This window comes from Lonchura striata, chromosome 5, assembly GCF_050655825.1.
Source record: "Lonchura striata isolate lonStrDom1 chromosome 5, ASM5065582v1, whole genome shotgun sequence".
NCBI classification, from domain to species: Eukaryota; Metazoa; Chordata; class Aves; order Passeriformes; family Estrildidae; genus Lonchura; species Lonchura striata.
Window position 1 is genome coordinate 56,991,671 of NC_140707.1, and position 17,522 is coordinate 57,009,192.

At 44.1% G+C, this 17,522-nt stretch overlaps 1 long non-coding RNA gene across 1 annotated transcript; it reads right to left on the reverse strand.

Moving 5' to 3' along the window:
- Nucleotides 1–13,670: 13,670 nt before the first annotated feature.
- LOC146767388 (uncharacterized) lies at nt 13,671–17,455 on the reverse strand. Its single transcript, XR_014955733.1, has 2 exons — nt 17,120–17,455; nt 13,671–14,677 (listed from the first exon to the last, which is right to left on the reverse strand). It is a non-coding gene; the product is annotated as an uncharacterized LOC146767388 (long non-coding RNA).
- Nucleotides 17,456–17,522: the final 67 nt, after the last annotated feature.

The following is a 17,522-nucleotide window of genomic DNA, read 5'->3' on the forward strand; positions in this document are numbered from 1 at the left end:
TTACTTTACTCTTACAGAAATACATTCTCTAGCTATAGGTGTCAGCAGTCAGTTGAAATTCCTTTGTACTTCAGCCAGCAGCCAGGCAGCACAGCCCTATAAAACTCTGTTCTCCTGCCTCTCCTTTCATTGCTTCAACTGTTATTGTCCTTTATCTAACCAACAAGTTCTTACTGTTTCATCACTGCCTTGCAAGGTCTGTACTCCTAGAATGATCATCAATATTCATGGCATTTGTCAACACCATTATTTTATTGATGCATTGAGCATATTGAACATTTTCTGTGGATTTCCCAAGCCCTGTATCCCTGTCATCTGGGGGAATCTTAGCTTTTATGAAAGAAAGTTATCTGTCATGGTCACACAGAATAGCTGGAACACAAGGTCCTGGTGCACTCTGTAAAGTCATAAAGCTGTGGGCAGAGGAACCATTAAAATGTGTTTCTAAAAATAATGGAAAATATTGCAGTTCTCATTTCAGTGTTTACAGCATGGCTTTGGGATTTGGGGTTGGAAGTGCTGTGAATGTTATACACAAGCCCTGCAGTGAGCAATTGTTAGCGTGGGATTGGATTGTCTGCAGCTCCCACAGAAAAATTACCAGGAGGCAGCAGAAAAATCTGAAAAAGGCTTCCTACAATGGATTTAGCCTCCTTGAGGGGTAGAGTGGACTCTGCAAATTGACAGGAACAGAAGGTACCCAGTGCTATGAACATGCACACTTAAGCAAAGGGTGCTGGCTGCCTGCCTGGGGTCTGCACTGCCTTCAGCCAAAACTTTTTCCTGCTTGGTGTGGAAATTGGTGACTTCTGACTCTGCAATTCAAACCTGGCTTCTGCCCTGAACAGCCTGCAAACAGCCCATGCACCAGCCTCCCACAGCTTGTCCAGAGCCTGCACTGCTTCAGATTCAGATGAGACACCTCCCCTAGCAGTGATCCAGCTCTGCTGCCTTCCCTGCCATGTTTGGATTGATCATCAAACCAGGTGTCCATTCCACACACAGTCAGTGATCTATAGAACCGGTGGGAACATCAGACATTGACCTATTCAGAGGAAGACAGTGAAACAAACTGCTATTTCAGGATGTCTTGTGGCCTTTTCATTGGGAAACCTCAATAAAATAATGCTTATGTTGCACAGGAAATCTGGTTAGTCTCCATGAAAGAACTTCTCAATTGTTAATCTCATTTCTGCCAGAGACTAAAATTTGGCTGCTGTGATCATTGTCAGCCTGTTGATCTAATATTCGTGATCATATCCGTAATTACACAGCCAATCACTTTTTAACAGGCAGTAGGACCAAAGAAAAATGCATCTGGTTGGGCTAGCAAATCCACCCACTCTAGAGATTCCTGCTTCTAGTTTGTCTTGCTTATAATATTGAACAGTTTGGAAACTTCCACTGAAGCCCACAGAAGCCATGATTGATATTATTCCCCTTCACTGTACAAATGCATCATTTGTGTACCATTTGTTTTTATTCCATTTATCCTATTGGAGTACAGCCAGCCCAGTCATGAAGTGAAAGACAGATCAGCTGCTCCAAATACCTTGGGGAGACACAGACTGAAGTTAGTTAATAAGAAGAGAGATAGTCTTCTTACAAGGCAATGAGTCAGATCCTTTTTGAATTTCCTTATATTTTATAGCTAGCATTTTGATTTCCTTATATCTTAAAGCTAGCATATTCATAGCTTGGAATCTAGCATAAGTGAAAATACCATGACTATACATGCTACAGATTTTTCTTTCTGAAGAACAGATATTTAACACTAAGACTTCTACTAAACCATCATAATTACTTACAGTACCATGCCTGCTTCTCATCTGCCTGGCTGAGGCTCACAGTAGTACAGGAGAGTTTGTAGTTACTATAGAGATAAAGGCCATAAATTTATATTCTCAAATGACTAAATGTCAAATTGGACATCAGAAAGCCACCAAAATCCCTGGAATTGCATAGTTGGGAATTCTTTCTTTGTCACTTCTTGGAAATCATAACTTTCACTTGGCTGTGGGAAACGCCTAGAAAAAGTCAGAACCTCCAAAACAAAATTCAGAGTGTTGGGCTGTGTTTAAGACATGTTGTGTAATATCTGCTATAAAAGAAGCATGGCATCTTTGAAGAATAGACCAGGACCGAAATAAATGGAATTTTCACTTTCTTTGATCACAGCTGATTCCTGAGACTTGTCAGCTTTCTGGGAACACTCCACTGCTATCTAGGTTTCAGAGGAGTGCCCTACTTTTCTTGTAAATTCACTTTGTAGATAATACAGTTTGCATTTGCCCAAGCCATGGCATGGGGATTTCACCCTTGTTGAGATACTCACTTTCAAAGCCTTGGTTTTTTCTCCACCGGAATAGTGCTTATGTTAAGCAAAAAAAGACAAGTAGTGTCTCATTACCAAGAAAATGTAAAAAAAGAGAAAAAAAAAAAAAAGAATTCTATTTGTCACTCATATTGTAAAGAAGGAAACTATTTAATGTCTTTACAAAGTCCTCCCCCAGAGCACAGAGGAGGTGGACTAAGAGTGGAAGTCAAAGTAATGGGAGAGGGCTCTTGGCTACCTTCCAGGGAAACTGAGAGTTCCCACTGAATTGCAGTAACACCAACTTGGAAATGCTTCCAATTTACCATGTAGTAACTACGCTCCAGTCTGAATAGCCAGAAGCCTGGAGTGGTTGGTAAAATACCCTAAAGTCCCTGAGAACACTCTGAAACTTCAAAGCTTTAAGCAGATGACAGAAAATTAAGTATAAAAATGTTGACAGTGTTGCTAAGGAACCAATAGAAAATTTGGCAGGTTCCTCTTGATTGCTTTCTGTAACCTTTTCAATAACCCTGCCCCACAGCTGCCATCAAGACTCTGCAGAGCTTCTGCATGGCCAGGGCCAACTCCACCCAGCTGGCCAGTGGTGAGACAGGAGGATGGAGGTGGAGTGCCTTAGGGGTGCTTACCAGCTTTGTGTAAATAAAATAACACTGCCCCTTAAATGCTCCATCTTTGACAGTCTTGTGCACTTTTGGCATCATAGAAGAACCTGAAGTGATGTTTCAGGTCAGTCAGAGCTGAGGCACCACATGGGCCAGCAAGGTGGGGAGAGATTGGCATGTCCAGAGGGCACTTCCTAAGAAAACTCCACAGCCATTATGTAAATAGCTGAACCCAGGGTTGTTTTCAGGGAGTTTGCAGAGCCACAGGCAATAGAGCTGCCCAGAATAACAATGCAGGACCAACAAATGGTTTCCAACATCCACCTAAATGTAGAAAAGGGGGGAGAACTCTGTGACTATGTAATGCAAAATGTGTTCCTAGCTGTTGGATGCAGAACTGAATTTATTTTATTGCAACAGTGCTACATTCAGTCTCAATAGACTTGAACTCAATAGACCCATTTTCAAGTGTTATCCATACTGTATGACCAATTCTTCATTTACAAAAGGAGCATCCTGAGATAAAAAGACCACAAAATGAGTAATTCTTTTAACAAAGAAAAATTCTCAAGAAAGCAGGTTTCAAGAGAAGGAAATTATGTGCCACACACCACTAGGAAGCAGACAGTCCAAACACTTCACACTATAATCATGAATCATAGAATGATGTGGATTAGACGTGGTCTTAAAAATCATCTAGTTTCAACCCCCCTGCTGTGCACAGGGATGCCATTCACTACATCAGGCTGCTCAGGGCCTCATCCAACCTGGCCTTGAACAGAGTATTAAGTATATTATCCTGATAAGTGTAACATTTGAGTAATATGAAGGAAACCAATACAGAGAGCTGTATTTACAGAAGGGAATAAAGACAATATTATCAACTATAAACATGTATCTGAAAGCCTTTGCCAGGCCTGACTTTATGTGAGACTGGGGAAAGAAATCTGTATCAGGGAGGGACAAAGTTTTTTTAACAGACATGTTTGTAGAAGATAAAATACAGCTTCAGAGCCACAGCACCTGCACAGCTCCTATGCTTTTCCAGACAAGATTAGTATCTCCAAATACTCCATAATTCATCACCCTGCCAATTATTAGAAAATCCCATATCAAGCAATATGACTGAACTCAGGGCCTTCTCCAGATGTTTTGGATAGACAAGATTTCTACATAGCCTCTACAGTACATGCTGACACTTCCATGAAGGGGCTGTGGTTCTTACTTTCAAAATTTCAGTAAGAGTATTTTCTGTGAAAGAACAAAGGAGAACTAAAAAAAACCACTCCTCAGCAGCTAAAGAAATCATCTGTAGAAATTGCTTCTTGAGGATGACTGACTTGACTAACTCAACAGATTCCATTTGCATTATTAACAATAAACATAATTACATAGATATATCAACAATACTTGCAGACAGTGCTGCAATTACAGGCTGATTGAACAGACTATGCATCATGAAATCAAAGCCACAATTACTCAACAGAGAATGTGAACATGGTGAGACACTCATGCAGTATTAGATTGTGCAGTGCTGCAGGAAATGACAGAGGAGCCATTACATTATAGTCAACAGATAAATGCAGAACCAGTACTTCAGGGAGGAGCAATTAAAGCCAACATATCTTCAGCTCCAGTGGCAAGGTGGTGAAGCTAGTGGCTCCTAGGTTACCAGGGACCTTGTTCCTCTGTGTCTTGGTTAGACAAGACAGGAGTCTGTGAAAGAGGGCAAAGCCTCCTGTGCAATGGAGAACGGCAAACCCCCCTCCCTCTGAATTACGAGGATCTTTAAATTAAAAGGCTCTCAGGCAAAGATATGGGAGTGGGAGTAACAATTCTTTACTAGGAGAAAACTAGACAACAATTTAAAAAGGAAAATGCAATCGGTACAAACAAAACTAGTGAAAGAAAAAAGTCTAGAACCTGAGGAATGCCAGTATCAGGTTTTGCTGGGACAATTGCTTTCCCTTGCAATAGTTGATGAGTTGCAGCTGAAGTGGTGATCTTTAGAAGGGTATAGTTTTCCTCTGAAGATCTGGTGGCAGTGGGGGCCGGTCTTCCTCTGCGCCGGGGTTGCCTCTGAGCTCTGCCGCTGTCGCCTCAGCGCGCGCCGGCTGCTTCGCTGCGAGTGCCGCCGAAGAGAGAGAGAGCGAGAGCTGCTTTTCTGGGAATCCCGCGAAGAGAGAGAGAGAGCTGCTTCTCTCGGAGTCCCGCAAAGAAGAGGGAGAGCTGCTTCTCTCGGAATCCCGCGAAGAGAGAGTGAGAGAGCTGCTTCTCTCGGAGTCCCGCGAAGAAGAAGGCGAGCTGCTTCCCCCCTCTCGGGTGGGACCCCTCACGGCGTTACATTTTTTCAGCCTTTCATTGAATCAGTCAAAGGTGTATACACAAACCATTGTCTCTGAGAGAGATAACAAAAAACCTGTCCAACCGGTTCGCCTTCGACAGATGGCAAATGGAATACAAGCTTATCTTACAACCCAGGACATTATCCACCCCTTATTCTATTTCCATCTGCACACCATGAAATCTTACACCCAGTTCTCTCTTAAGACTAAGTTTCCCTGTGGTACACAGCGAATCTCCCCATCTTCCTGCATTACCCACCAAGTGTAACCAGGTCCTTGAGCAAAGACAATCCCACGAATGGGTTGGTCTTTGCCTGAGGTGGGATTAATCTAAACAGTTTTCCTTAAAATACCTTTCATATGTACTACAGGGACCTTATCTCCATCTACTGCGTGTAAGGGTTCTGACTGAGCAGGGCCAGCTCGATTGACAGACCCCCGGGTGTTGACCATCCAGGTTGCTTTTGCCAGGTTAATTTCCCAGTTTCTAAATGTTCCCCCACCGAGTGCCTTCAGGGTAGTCTTAAGGAGTCCGTTGCACCGTTCAACTTTGCCGGCAGCTGGAGCATGATAGGGAATATGATATATCCATTCAATACCATGTTCTCTGGCCCAGGTGTTGATAAGGCTGTTCTTGAAATGGGTGCCGTTGTCAGACTCAATTCTTTCAGGGGTGCCGTGTCTCCACAGGACTTGTTTTTCTAAGCCTAAGATGGTGTTCCGGGCAGTGGCATGAGGTACAGGGAAAGTCTCCAGCCATCCAGTGGTGGCTTCTACCATGGTTAGCACGTAGCGCTTGCCTTGGCGTGTCTGGGGCAGTGTGATGTAGTCAATCTGCCAGGCCTCCCCATACTTGTACTTGGACCACCGCCCACTATACCATAGGGGCTTCGCTCTCTTGGCCTGTTTGATGGCAGCACACGTCTCACAGTCATGGATAACCTGGGAAACACTGTCCATGGTTAGATCCACCCCTCGGTCTCGTGCCCACTTGTAGGTGGCATCTCTGCCCTGATGACCTGAGGCATCATGAGCCCATCGAGCCAGGAACAACTCCCCCTTATGGTGCCAATCTAAGTCTATCTTTGACACCTCTATTTTTGCTGCCTGATCTACCTGCTCGTTGTTCCGGTGCTCCTCATTAGCCCGACTTTTGGGGACATGGGCATCTACATGACGGACTTCCACCGTCAGCTTTTCCACCCGAGAGGCAATGTCTTTCCATATATCAGCAGCCCAGATTGGCTTTCCTCTACGTTGCCAGTTGGCCTTTCTCCACCTTCCCAGCCAGCCCCACAGAGCATTGGCTACCATCCACGAATCAGTATAAAGGTAGAGCTTTGGCCACTTTTCCCTTTCAGCAATGTCCAGAGCCAGCTGAACGGCCTTGAGTTCAGCGAGTTGGCTCGATCCACCTTCTCCTTCGGTAGCTTGTGCAACTTGGCGTGTGGGGCTCCATACGGCTGCTTTTTACTTCCGGTTCATCCCTACGATGCGACAGGAACCGTCAGTGAAAAGAGCGTAGCAGGTCTCCTCTGCTGGTAGTTGGTTGTATGGTGGAGCTTCTTCAGCCCTTGCCACTTGTACCTGCTCCTCATCATCAGTGAGACCAAAGTTTTCACCTTCTGGCCAGTTCGTAATTATCTCCAAAATCCCAGGGCGATTCAGGTTTCCAATACGGGCGCGTTGAGTGATGAGGGCAATCCATTTGCTCCATGTGGCGTCAGTGGCATGGTGGGTAGTAGGAACCTTTCCTTTAAACATCCACTCCAGCACCGGTAGTCGGGGTGCCAGGAGGAGTTGTGTTTCTGTGCCAATTACTTCCGAGGCTGCTTGAACTCCTTCAAAGGCAGCCAAGATTTCCTTCTCTGTGGGAGTGTAGTTGGCTTCAGACCCTCTGTAACTTCGGCTCCAGAATCCCAGTGGTCGGCCTCGAGTCTCCCCAGGCACTTTCTGCCAAAGGCTCCAAGACAACCCATGGTTCCCGGCTGCAGAGTAGAGCACATTCTTGACCTCTGGTCCCGTTCTGACTGGGCCAAGGGCTACAGCATGAGCGATCTCCTGCTTGATCTGGGTGAAGGCTTGTTGCTGCTCAGGGCCCCAGTGGAAATCATTCTTCTTTCGGGTAACCAGATAAAGAGGGCTCACAATCTGGCTATACTCAGGAATGTGCATTCTCCAGAAACCTATGGCACCCAGGAAAGCTTGTGTTTCCTTTTTGCTGGTTGGTGGGGACATAGCTGTGATCTTGTTGATGACCTCAGTGGGAATCTGGCGCCGTCCATCTTGCCATTTCACTCCCAGGAACTGGATCTCTCGGGCAGGTCCCTTGACTTTGCTCTTCTTGACGGCAAAGCCAGCTTCTAGTAGTATCTGGATGATCCTCTCACCTTTCTCAAACACTTCTGCCGCTGTGCTCCCCCACACAATGATGTCATCAATGTATTGCAGGTGTTCTGGAGCCTCACTCTTTTCTAGTGCAGCCTGGATCAGTCCATGGCAGATGGTGGGGCTGTGTTTCCACTCCTGGGGCAGTCGGTTCCAGGTGTACTGCACGCCCCTCCAGGTGAAAGCAAACTGAGGCCTGCATTCTGCTGCCAGAGGAATGGAGAAAAACGCATTAGCAATATCAATGGTGGCATACCACTTTGCTGCCTTGGACTCCAGCTCGTACTGGAGTTCCAGCATGTCCGGCACAGCAGCGCTCAGCGGTGGAGTCACTTCATTTAAGCCACGATAGTCCACAGTCAATCTCCATTCTTTGTCAGATTTGCGCACAGGCCAGATGGGGCTGTTGAAGGGTGAGTGGGTTTTGCTGACCACCCCTTGGCTCTCCAGCTCCCGAATCATTTTGTGGATGGGGATTACGGCATCTCGATCTGTCCGATACTGCCGGCGGTGCACTGTCGAGGTCGCAATTGGCACGCGTTGTTCTTCCACCCTTAGGAGTTCTACTGCAGAGGGGTTTTCTGACAGTCCAGGCAAGGTGTTCAATTGCTTAATGTCTTCTGCCTCTACAGCGGCTATTCCAAAAGCCCACCTGAGTCTCTTTGGGTCTTTGTAATATCCGTTCCGGAGGAAGTCTATACCTAGGATACACGGAGCATCTGGGCCAGTCACTATAGGGTGTTTCTTCCACTCCTTCCCAGTCAGGCTCACCTCAGCTTCCACCAGAGTCAATTGTTGTGATCCCCCTGTCACACCAGCAATGGAAACAGGCTCTGCCCCCACATGTCCCGATGGTATCAGAGTACACTGTGCACCAGTATCAACTAAAGCATCATATTTTTGTGGCTCTGATGTGCCAGGCCATCGGATCCACACTGTCCAGAAGATCCGGTTTTCCCGTGCCTCTCCCTGGCTAGAGACAGGGCCCCTCTAACACTGGTTATCATTCCTTCCCTGGGCATACATACTAGAGGTCCCTTCAAGGGGGTCTGACAGATCGTACCTACAAGCTTGGTCACGGGAGGTTGAGGCTACCTTCACTTTGGTGGAACTCCCCCGGTTAGAGTTTCCCTCCTTGAGTTGACGGACCCGTGCTGCCAGGACAGAGGTGGGTTTCCCATCCCACCTCCCCATGTCTTCCCCATGGTCACGCAGGAAGAACCACAGATTAGCCCTTGGGGTGTACCCTCTCTCTCTAGCTGGGGATTGTTGGGTGCTGATTCTGGGGCCTGTGACTCTCACGGGTGCTGTATTAACCTTCCTTATCTCCTCCTTCATCTCCTCTTTAAACTCCTTAATCACAGCTGAGATATGAGCCTGCATTGGGCCATTAATCATACTCTCATAATTCCTAAGTTTGTTGGCAACAGAACCTATTGTCTTCCGGTGGGTGTCAGCATTGATCGTTGCAATGAAGGTGGCGTATTGAGATGGCCCAAGATTTGCCAGACTCCACAGCATTTGTCCCGTACACCTGACCTTGTCAGGGTCATTATTGTGTCGTCCATCCCTCCCAAAGAGTACCTCCAATACTGCCACTTCTCTCAGCTGTTGGATCCCTTCCTCGAGGGTCTTCCAGCGCATTCTATGATGGTGCTCTTGCATTCTCTCTCTGTGGATAAACCTCTCCCTGACACTCATTAAGAGCCGCTCCCAGAGAGAAAGGGACCCTGGTTCCCTTACAAAAACCTGATTTATACCCGAGTCCTGGGTCAAGGGTCCCAAGTTCCTTGCCTCACCACCGTCCAGCTGCACGCCTGTACCCATAAGATCCCAAACCCGGAGTAGCCAGGTAGCATAAGCCTCACGCCCTCGTCGCACAATGTCTTTATGCAGATTGCGAAGACTTTCGTACGTCAGGGACTCGGTGATGATAGCAACCTCTGGCTCCCCTGTGGGTTGTGAGGTTCCTCCATTCCTGTCCCTATCTGCAGGGTGCTCTGCTTTCACCTTAGACTTCCTTGTTTCTACCGGGGCCACTGCTGCTGACCGTGACTGCCCTTGTGGTTCAGCTGGAACCTGGACAGTTGTAACATTAGTGGGTTCCACAGCTGTACTATTAGACTGTCCCTCCTCAAGGCAAAGGGCCGGTTTCTCACCAGCTGGGGAAATGCACTCCTTCAGCATCTCTCGTATCTCCTTAACCAGAACCCTCACCCAATCTGGGTGGTTCATTTCTGAGGTGGGCTGTGGGGCAGGGTCAGGCTCTGGAGCAGCAGCATCTCGAGTCTGTGGTGTAGGTGTGAGGGTAGTTATCCAGGTTAATCTTCCCTTATCTCTGAATGCTAAATATAACAGGACTATCAGCAACACCACCCATTGTATGGTATCATTAGCACTTATAAAGGATCTTAACCCTTTGAGAACTGGTGGAACAGACCCAAAAAGATGGTTAAAAGGTTGAGAGAAAGTTTGCCCAGGTGCTATTTCCTTGCAGTAGGTACCGTTATTAAAGTAACCCCAAAAACATACAGTTAACGTGTGATAGCTATGAATCCATGTACCTGCCTTCCAGAGGAAATTAAAGATCCATGAATTCTTCACCCAATTAACCCAGAAGCCAAACTTGATAACAGACACCGTAGTCTTAGTCATAGGACCCATTTTTAGATAAGGGTCTGCAAATGGGAAAAGTATAGCCACGATCACATGCCACCCAAACCAAGGTAAACTAGACCACATGGTGATGCTGAAGATGTTTTTACACACAACAAAACCAAATTACTTAAGAACTGTTAATCCTTTTTCCCTCTCAATGCCCTCGGGCCCCACGTTGGGCGCCAAATTCTGTCTTGGTTAGACAAGACAGGAGTCTGTGAAAGAGGGCAAAGCCTCCTGTGCAATGGAGAACGGCAAACCCCCCTCCCTCTGAATTACGAGGATCTTTAAATTAAAAGGCTCTCAGGCAAAGATATGGGAGTGGGAGTAACAATTCTTTACTAGGAGAAAACTAGACAACAATTTAAAAAGGAAAATGCAATCGGTACAAACAAAACTAGTGAAAGAAAAAAGTCTAGAACCTGAGGAATGCCAGTATCAGGTTTTGCTGGGACAATTGCTTTCCCTTGCAATAGTTGATGAGTTGCAGCTGAAGTGGTGATCTTTAGAAGGGTATAGTTTTCCTCTGAAGATCTGGTGGCAGTGGGGGCCGGTCTTCCTCTGCGCCGGGGTTGCCTCTGAGCTCTGCCGCTGTCGCCTCAGCGCGCGCCGGCTGCTTCGCTGCGAGTGCCGCCGAAGAGAGAGAGAGCGAGAGCTGCTTTTCTGGGAATCCCGCGAAGAGAGAGAGAGAGCTGCTTCTCTCGGAGTCCCGCAAAGAAGAGGGAGAGCTGCTTCTCTCGGAATCCCGCGAAGAGAGAGTGAGAGAGCTGCTTCTCTCGGAGTCCCGCGAAGAAGAAGGCGAGCTGCTTCCCCCCTCTCGGGTGGGACCCCTCACGGCGTTACATTTTTTCAGCCTTTCATTGAATCAGTCAAAGGTGTATACACAAACCATTGTCTCTGAGAGAGATAACAAAAAACCTGTCCAACCGGTTCGCCTTCGACAGATGGCAAATGGAATACAAGCTTATCTTACAACCCAGGACACTCTGATGTCTCACACAATTACTTCTCATTCCCCTACACTGATGATAGTTCTCTCCCTTCTTTCCAATTTCTACTGCCTTTAATACTGCAGTGCATTCAGCCCACTTATGCTTGTATTGTTAGAGTCTGCCTTTCCTTCTATCTGCATCAGTGGGCTTTGGGATTGTCCCTAAATGCTTTCTGACTTAAAGACTCTCCTCCAAACTCCTGTCTTTAATGAAGGCTTTGCTGGTGTATTTGTGCAGATGTGCTCTGCCCTCTGGCCTCTCTCTGCACTGCTCTCTGAGGAGAAGACCTGGAGCAGGCATAATGACTTTCTTGGGTTTTGCAAAGCAAGAACACTTTCAGCATAGGATGAGTAATTGTAACAACTCTGCTCTTTCATGACGGAAAACATAGAGATTATTAGCAGTTAATAAAACAATGGAGCACACAGATTTGGCAAACATTTATACTGTCTAGGAATTTCAGACTCACAGCCCAAGTAGGAGTCAGTATAATATTTAGAAAGCATTTGTGTCTTTAGAAATACTGCTTTCTCAGAAATGAAAGGAAAAGCCTATTTCTTTTTCTTCGCTTTACATAAAAATTATTTCACTGTCTCTTCATAATCTGAGTCCTGCAAAGTGAAACCAACTAATTTAAGAGAATATTGATATAATTACTGAAGAAATGTTCTGTTTATTAAAACCATCCTCAGCTATTAGTGTATCAATGGGTTGACTCTGAGGAGTGTGTGATGGGAACTTTTCAGTATCAGCAACCATTAATTATCCAGGTGAAGAACTCTGTATTCCATTTAGAGGATAGCTCCATATTTGATCACTTATCTTTTTTTTTTTGCCCCAAAAGTAGTAAGTTTCTAATCCCATAATCTTTTGTTCCAGCTTTCCTAAAGCTACCAAAAACTACAGAATATTAACCAGCTGATATGTTAGACTTTATGAAAAAATCTGTTTCTTATTACATTTTCCTGCTACACAACAAGAAAGCACCATAGCAACATCATTCTGTGCTCACTGCTGAAGTGCCACAGGATCTTCTCTTACCAAAATATGAGACCCAAGAAGCCACACTACCTGGTGTTTTGTTAGCCTCTGCACAGTGAGAAAGGTATATTCTTCTTACACTCACTTTCCATTGAGTTTAGGATTCTACTTTGCTCTTGTTCTTCTCTCACTCCTTGGAATCCTTTGGGCCAAATTTTGCCATCACTTATGGGAATGTATTTGCCACCAGGTGGATGAGATGCCTCTGATACTTCTCACACTAAGGGAGAATAGTTTCACTTCAGCTGTTGGATGGTAAGACTGAGACAGTCTCCTTCAGCTACCAGCCTGCCTGCAAGACTATGAGGTCTAACTTAGGGGAATTGTATGTTGCTCTGAGACTTCCAAATGAGATTGTATAAAGACATAGGATATTTTAAACATATTTTTTAATAAAATTACTTCTGCAGTATTCTGAAAACATGTATGAAACAATCTTCAAGGTGTCAGAGTCTGCTGCAGCATGGAAAGATTCCCAAGAATCTTATTACCAAAATTTTTGAAAGCATTCATGCACTTCAGATGTTTTGAATTCTGTTTGTCTAGTTCTAAATAATTCCTGCTCCAAGAAGTCTGCTTTTCAGATGAATCAGTAGCCAGAAATTCAGGTGAGCTAAATGAATAGATACTGAAAAAAAAAATGAAACATATTATTTGTGGCACTAATCAACACCTACCACAGCCAGCAGGCAAACAGGATGGGACAGATACTTCATGATGTGCCAGCACACCTCAACCCCTATAACAGAAAAGCAAACTAAAAAGTACACCATCCTGTTTAGTCTGTAGTAAAGCACAGTGGGATTAATACAGCTCTGAGAATGAACACTTGCTGTACTGCTCAGCTGTCTCCTTCGTAATAATTTAGCTAAGAAACAAACATATATTTCCATTTCCTAATGATTCTTGCTATTTGGCAGTTGATAATTTTTCCTTATTTCTTGACCTCCCTCTCTCAAATACACACATTTTAGTGCAATACCTTCCTTCAGTTATAACACTATGTCAGAATGAACCTTTGCATATAGAAACTGTTTTTTCTACTCCGTTCAATTTGGCATCATTTACCCTTCCAATAAATCTTTGTTATATTAAATACTATATTAAATTTGGTCCTTTTGGCTCCAGAACCAAAACCAGGTTTGCTCAACTATATTTAAGGTAGTTGTTTATCTGGAAAATGGACAAACATATCACTTCCTTCCAAAGCTAATTAGGGATATCTGGTTGGACATTTTGACATTTTTCTTTGCGAAGTGTTTGAGGGTTGTTTCTTTTCCAAAAGTAAGACTATGGCAAGGGTTGGTTACAATTAATTCCTTTATTCAAAGAAAGTCTGAGAAAAAACTTTAACATTGTCAACTCATTCTACTTGCTTTTTAAACTAAAAGCATATATTGCCTTTCCATGTGGATGAAAAAAATTCTGTTTTCACAAAAAATGTTACTGCATACTCCAAGTTTAATTAATAAATCTCTTAAACTAGTTATTGTTAAAATTAAGTGCATCAGCTACTTTAAAGAATGGTCTCAGCAACCTTTCATATATGACCTTGTTCTAACCAATATGTAGTAATCAAAGCTTCAAAGCAAATCTGTAGCTACTGCTGTCAAGACCATTAATTTTTAGTATACCTAAATGTTGCTTTAATGTGGTTGCTGCCAAGAAATAAAATTTTACAACAGTAAATGGTGCATAAATATGTTTAGGAATATAATAAATGCCAGCTCAGATTGTGTAAATGGAAGACGGCATATCCAAGAACATGACGTTCATCCAGATTATTTCTAGCCACGCAGAAAATGTAGTTTTCAAATTGTTTAGGAAGTAAGAGTGTAAAGACTCCTCCTTTGCTTTAGCATCTCTCCAATGCACAGTAGAATCTGTCCACTTTGGAAATTGCTTCAGTTGGAGTAGCTGAAGAGTCTCACTGGAGTCTTTGGTACCACCAATGGTGGGAACATGCATTGCTGTTTCAGAGGGATAAGCTCATGGATGCAGCCCTTCCACTCTGCCACAGCTTCTTGGTGCTCATCCACAGCCATGAAGCCGCACAAAAGGGGCATCTGTCTGTGCTCTCCAGTGAAATGAGGAATCTGTGAGGTGCCTTCATTTCCTCTTTCTTCTCTTCCCTCGGGCAGCAGCCTGGCCACCACAGGGAAACAAAGGCAGGGCGGGAGCTCTTTGTGCCTTGGGGACGCAGCAGAGTCCCTGCAGAGGCGGCTGAAGCTGCTCTCATCCACACTGGGAGCAAAGCACAGAACTCAGGAGGGCATAAGGACCTCAGCCCTTCACAGCTGAGACACACAACACCTGTCAAGGAAGACCAGAGAACTTATGAATGATGAATCGAGTCAGAGAATATCAGGTGAATCTCTTCTAAGGGATTGTCATCTTTGTGAATACTCAATAGTTCATATCAAAGGGGTTTTAGATAAGAGCCATCGATGTAGTTCAGGCTGAAGCTTGTTGGCTTCCACTCCTTTTTGAAAATGAACTGTCTCAAATGTACAGTACAGACTTCAGGAAAAACAGGGGAGGTGAAGGTGACATTCCTATTTTTAAAACTATATTTGGTGACGGGAGAAGGAGGAAGCAATCATGTTGCCTGATATCAGGCACTTATTTAAGCGCCTTAATTTTAAGTAATGTCCATAGTCCCATGGATGGACAATGTAAAATAAAAGACTTCCAGAGGGTGAGAAACCTTATTCTGAGTTTGGGAGAGAATCTTTGCTGAGTTATTTCTGTGAGGAGCCCACAAGGATTAGTATTCTGCTAATTCTGCATTCCCTCACATTGTTACTTGCCCATTGGTAGGTGATAGGAATACCTTCCACTTCTACACTGTTTGCATAATTTGTAAAGCAGCAGAGAAGCTTAATGGTTAATTTGGTACTTTGACACATGCACACTTAAAAGAAAAAAAATCCAGATGGTCCTTAAACCCTTGCAATTTTATTCATTTATTGAAGCTGATGTAAGTTTAAAGTCCATTTGTGAAAAGAGGGTGTCCAAATAGCAGCTTTTGAAAAAGCAATCCACTATACGTAGCTGTAATAGCAAGATTAGTATTTTTCCAGTCTGTAGGTTTATTTCATTTTATGCAAATATAGAAAGCTCTAGGCACTAGACATATACTCAGAAAGACAAATTAACATCAACAACATAAGCAATCCTAGTAATTTCCTGTATGTGCAAAGGGAAAATAAACATCTTTGTTATTTACTAATTCCAAACCCAATACTCCCCCAGCCCTCAGCTGTCCTCCTCCTCCTCAAAGGCCTGGGAACACAGCTGAGGGCTTTACAATATGCCTAAAAGATCAGCAGTAAGCTTACTGCAGAACAAAGAAGAGGGGTAGAAAACACTAACTAAAAACAAAGCACAAAACCCCCACCCTCTCTGAACAAATCTCGGTATTTTTTGATATGAACAGCTTTTTGATGCCCCTGAGGCTATGTTCATTTTAACAAACAAGGACTGTGTGTTCCTTCCTGTTACCCTGGCCCACTCTTTTGTTTTTTTTTTTTTTCCTAGTAAGCATAACCCTAGAAATCAGAGACACTTGTATAATTTTTATTGTTTATACAATATTTATTTTTTAAAGTTCCTAATTTGGCATTATCTGTACTCTGAAACCAAAGCAAAATTCTGTATATGTAAAGTTAAGCCATCAGCCAGGTTACAGAACCACATTTCTATTTCACTTCCAGTTTGCCAACACTATTCACCCCAAGAACTGAAAGCCAGTCACCAAATCACCCAAACACAGTGTCTCCCTTTCTGTTCCCTTCCCTTCCTTCATATTTCCTGTCACAGCTGTTTCATAGTATGTCTTTAAGTGAATCAGCTGGGAGACAATCTTGCCAAAAACCTTTTACAGTTGCTCCCATATATAATGTCCTAATATTTATTAATACTTAAAAACAAGGTAGGCTGTCACAGATTTGTCTTGTTGGCTGATAAATGGAAAGTTCAGCTTTTACATTCATCCTACACTCCTACCATTTAGGTCAGTTTATGCCATAATCCTCACAGTTAAAATATGTGCAAAGCTACGTGGCACTAAAATCAGGCTTTCCAAGGAAAAAGGTGATAACAATTCTCAATCATAACCAGAACTACCAATTACAGGTATAATTTGAAATAAATATGGCTATATCTTAGTATAAAGGGAGGTTAAAGGGAGGAAAAATCGTGTGAAGGAAAGAATGTTCTAGCATCTTTATACCATAAGGTTAAAAGAAATACAGATGCAATCCTGTAAGACTGTAAAATAAAAAAGTGAATGTTTTTAAAGCAAAGAATAGCCATTATATTTAATTTTGTTTAAAGGTCCTTAAAAGTTACAGAAAAGCTGATACTGTAACAAAAAAGAAGCCAATTGATAAAACAATAAAAACCATAGAAAAGTCAAATTAAATCTACAGTGTACAACAGCAACCCTTGTGAGCAAATGGAACCAAACCAAAGTAAATGATCAAAACCTCACACCTTTCTACACAGCTCAGCCAGTTACATTAATAATTAATAAAATTCCCTATCCAGACAGGAATTCTAGAGAAAGTGTGGGGAAAAAATAAATCAAAGTAAAGCAATACAACCCCACATCCCACTGTCTGCTGTAACCTGAAGCCTCGTTTCACAAACGCCCCGATCTCTCCAAGGAACACAGTGATGGATGTAAAGATCATCACACGCTGCTTGCCTGGGTCAGAGCAGGCTGGCAGTGTTTGGAGGCTATGCCCTCACCTGGCACAGGCGGGCACTAAAACCAACTTCCTCACGAGTTCTTGTACTGTTTCTGACTGGCTTTGTTTGTCTGAAGATCACAGCAGAGAGAATGCTGTTTATTTCACTAAAAGCTTCTCCATTTCCCAGGAGCACCACAGACCAGCAGAACTCAGTGTAGGTACAAAGTCATGTTTTTGTGGAGGGAGGGATTTCCTGGGAACTTTACCCACGTTCCTAAAGCGCTGCCACAAGAAAACCAATCCTTACAGCACACACAGAAGCGTTTATCTGTTTGGCTGATGCAGGAGACGGGAGGAGAAGCCGCCGTACCCCGGCGGGCTCGCCGCGGCCAGCGCCGCCCCCTGCCGGCCGCTGCCGCCCCCTGCCGCCTCCTGCCGGCCGCTGCCGCCCCCTGCCGGCC